This window comes from Danio aesculapii, chromosome 2 (assembly GCF_903798145.1).
Source record: "Danio aesculapii chromosome 2, fDanAes4.1, whole genome shotgun sequence".
Lineage (NCBI taxonomy): Eukaryota > Metazoa > Chordata > Actinopteri > Cypriniformes > Danionidae > Danio > Danio aesculapii.
The window spans coordinates 11700995-11705137 of record NC_079436.1 but is presented as its reverse complement, the minus strand read 5'-3'; positions in this window follow the sequence as shown (position 1 = coordinate 11705137).

The following is a 4143-nucleotide window of genomic DNA, read 5'->3' as shown; positions in this document are numbered from 1 at the left end:
AGCCAGAGAGAAACACCCACCACGGCTTATCAACATTGTTGAAGTATAAATGCAGCTTAACATCAGCATATTTTTCTATTCTTAACCATAAGTAAAAACAATGACACACATTCAGTATTAATCCACACAGCAGCAAAAGCTGAACTATTTTGAAATGTGACCACCACATCATGAGCTCACAAACACATTTAATCCCTAAAGAAAGTGGTACATGCTGCCAGCCTTTTCAATGTGGCTTTAGACGCGATATGAGAATATAAAGAGTTAACCAGATACAGTATAAGCCGCGTGAAGCGATTACAAGTAACAAAACACAAATAAATACTTATTTTGCAAGCTAGAGAAAATAAGTAGGCAATTATTTTAATCACACTTACTTACACTTTTGAAATGGAGGAAGAAACTGAAGAAATGTGTACTGATAAAGTTCCTGTCAAGCTTTGACAAAGTCCCATACATCAATAGTCTTTTCTGATCCTTCCTTTAACAAACGGCTGACGAATCCCCCTTTGCAGGGTAGATTGTTGCATTGATCACCAGAACGCTCACTCATCTTCAGTCATGATCAGTCCCATACACACTCGCACTCTGCTAGCATTTGAAGGGAAAGGCACGTTCACGTTTTACTGGGTCCGGCAATGCATATTTGGTATTATTTCGTGTCGACGTCGATACAAAGAGGCAAAAAATCTGGATGAACGACAAATCATTTATATGACTCTGAGTCAAATCTTTTATCAAAAAAACTATATTTTTAAACAAGGTGCACTTTCAGATTTAAACATCAGCTGGATGTTTTCATTCATTTAGAGCTGTGTTGCACAATGCATGGAATGGAAAAAAAAACATAATAGGGGCTCTTTAACTTTTACATGCACTGAAGTTCATCAGTGTCAGTTCCAAAGCAGTAGACCAATCAGAAGAACTCGGAGGCGGGGCAAGCACTCCAAGCTCCTGTTCACAGTAGAAAGTGACCACATGACTTACTTTCTTAGATGTCAAAAGAAGAACCGCATTTCTTTGTCTTTGACTCATTTTGGATTCCAACATTGTAAACAACATACTGATACGCGTCTCCATTTTTCCATTTTCTTCAGTGACAACAATTTCTTCACCTCATTCTTAAACACACCTCCATGACCTTTTCCCTTTCTGTGAAAACATTTACTGACAGCATGGCTTTGATGAAACGCTGGCTGGTAATTTGAAAGTGTTTGATTTAATGGCAACACTGCAGAGAAGGGGCTTTTAAAAACTATTTCTGAGCACTGCTTCTCATGTTTTCAGATGCAAAAATGCATTCTTTGTGAATGGCCCCTCAGTTGTTGCACCGCTGTGGTCTTTTTTGCAGTGACTGATACATCTAGACTGACTGTATGCGTCATCAGAGTACAGGAACGAAACATGGACAAATACATGTACAGTTACACCCATATTTGAAATCCTTAATTTTACAGGCCCCTTCAAAGTGGCCTGTTTGAGCATTTTGGCCATGACTCTCCAGTATATCTCCAATATATACCTTTTGTTGTGCATTGCCAGTCTGTGTGTTAGTGATGGGCAAGGAGTCTTTCTTTAGGTTACAGTAGCCACATTTCCACGATCAGGCCAGTGAGAGCCAGTGCTTTTATTGGGCTGGGACATGCCAAAAGCCCAGTAGCATGAGCAGGGAGGCCAAAATCATGTCGCATTTCCACTTTTGGGCTATTAGCTCACAGCGCGTCATGCAAACCCCGCCCCCAGAATGTCCCACAAATCAAATGTCACACAACCCGCCCAGTTCAGCGGGAATCAGGCAGGCAGATAAAGCACACCATTGCATCATCACGAAACGATTAAAATGAAGACAACCAAAACAAACAAATGACACGTTACTGTACATCATTACATCATTATGTCTATACACACAGGCCTATGTATTTTCATTCATTATATATGTTTACTCGCCGATGCACTGTTGGCATTGTACATCAAGTGGTCTCGGCTAACGGAGGGATGACCTAGAGCACCATACATAATATAAAACCACAGAAATTCTCCGGTAATAACTTGTATAAAATGTATTTTATATCATTTTTGTTTGGTAGACATCGTCAAACTTTCAGCCCAAATGCTCCGGAGAGACCTAAAACGTATTCATTTTTCTATATGACAGTTAATAGGTTATTCCCTTTTATTTAAGAGAATAAATTAAGGATGTTGCATATTATTCTGTTATCTTAAGTAAAGGAAACTGTTAAGAATTTCAGCACATGAGAGCAAGTAATAAAATATAGACTATAGCCTATATTTCGTTGTGCTCAGCAGCTATCCACTAATAAAGCTCTACATTTAAAAATTCAGTTTTAAATTAATCACATCATATTAAAACATAAACATTTGTTTGAGGACATAGAACACATTTTTTACGTGCAGTTTTTCTCAGTCCGTTTGTAAAGCTGCGCTGCGCAGGACTGGATGGCAGAAAAATAGGTAGTTTCTGATGTTTCACTTACCCCAAAAATGCTCTTTGATTAATATCATCGTATCCAAATACTTTATAAGTAATATTTAAAACTCCTTCTTTGTTTATTGTTTTTAGAAAATATCTAAAATCTTTTTTTGGCTTTTGTAAACTGAACGTTTAATGCAGGGGTCACCAATCTTGTTCCTGGAGGGCCGGTGCTCTACAGATTTTAGCTCCAACTCTAATCAAACACACCTGAACAAGCTAATCAAGGTCTTACTAGGTATACTTGAAACATCCTGGCAGGTGTGTTAAGGCAAGTTGGAGCTAAACTCTGCATGGACCACGGCCCTCCAGGACCAAGATTTGTGACCCCTGGTTTAATGGCTTGAAACTGTTTATTATTGTTTATACCTAAATTGTTATAGCTTTTGTTCGGTTTCTATTGGTTTATTTATTTAATGTGATTTTATTATATTCGATATTTGTAATTATTTAAATGATTTTAATATAGCTTAGGCTAGTTTATCTAGAAATGACACTATTGTGTTGAACCTACAAAAGTGAACAAGTAATTTGTAAAGTTTTTGTCTTACTATTGTATTTATATTTTGTATTTCCAAAATTATTTACAAAAATATTTATATTTTGTATTTCCTAAATAAAGAAAGAAAGAAACCCTGCCACTCACGGCATCAACAGAGCTGTCAAGAAGATGGGGCATCTGAAATACAGATAGGGTGCGATCGCATTAATGCGTATAGAAATATGGTTTCTTAACTCTTAATGTACCATGACATGAATATCTCACTGAGACAACAACAAAACTTACAGTTAGTATGCAACACACAATTTACAGAGCTCTGAATGATTTAAAAACAAATAAGAAAAAAAAGCATTTATCTAACATTAGATATTACAAAACTCTAAATCACAGGCTTATAATTAGATTAGATCACTAGATGTGTACACCATTTCAGAACATTCACTGCTAATGCGGGCAAGTAACCACAACAACCACATCAAAGGCAATTTATATTTTATAACCCCACAAAGTTAATGTAACAGAATAACAACGTCATGACACTGATAACTGCATCTAATCATCAGACCTATTTCAACATGAGCAAAATATTTAATCACACCTTTAGCCTCAGTACAATTGCAATTTTTAGATGAGTCAAACTGTCTCTGCAGTGCAGTTCTAGGAAGGCGATACTCATTCACTCACTTTGTTTCAGCTGATGAAAAGGAAATGAACCGCTAATTACTCTGGCATATGTTTTACTGGCAAATGCCCCCAAAAAAATAGTTATGGTTGTTTGAGTCACTGAATCATTCACATAATAGTTTTGCTAAAAAAAACAACAACAGCAACAGATTTATTTAGGCATTTGATTTGGCTTTAGCTTTAAAATATTTTTTTTTAGTCAGGCCAAATTAGATCAAGTGCCAAAACGGTGTCTAATTTAAATAAGTTACTCTAAAGCAACACAAACTATAGGAATGTTCACTTAACATCATTTTCATCTAAAACTGAAACAAAATTAATCTAAAAAACCTCTGGTCCCACTTATTTTTTTAATGTTTTAAGATTAAGTGGTTTTTGCTCACCACAAATTTGATCTGTATCTTTGCAAGGTTATGACAGCAAAATCATATTTAGCTATTTTCATACCATATCATTTTGATAACAA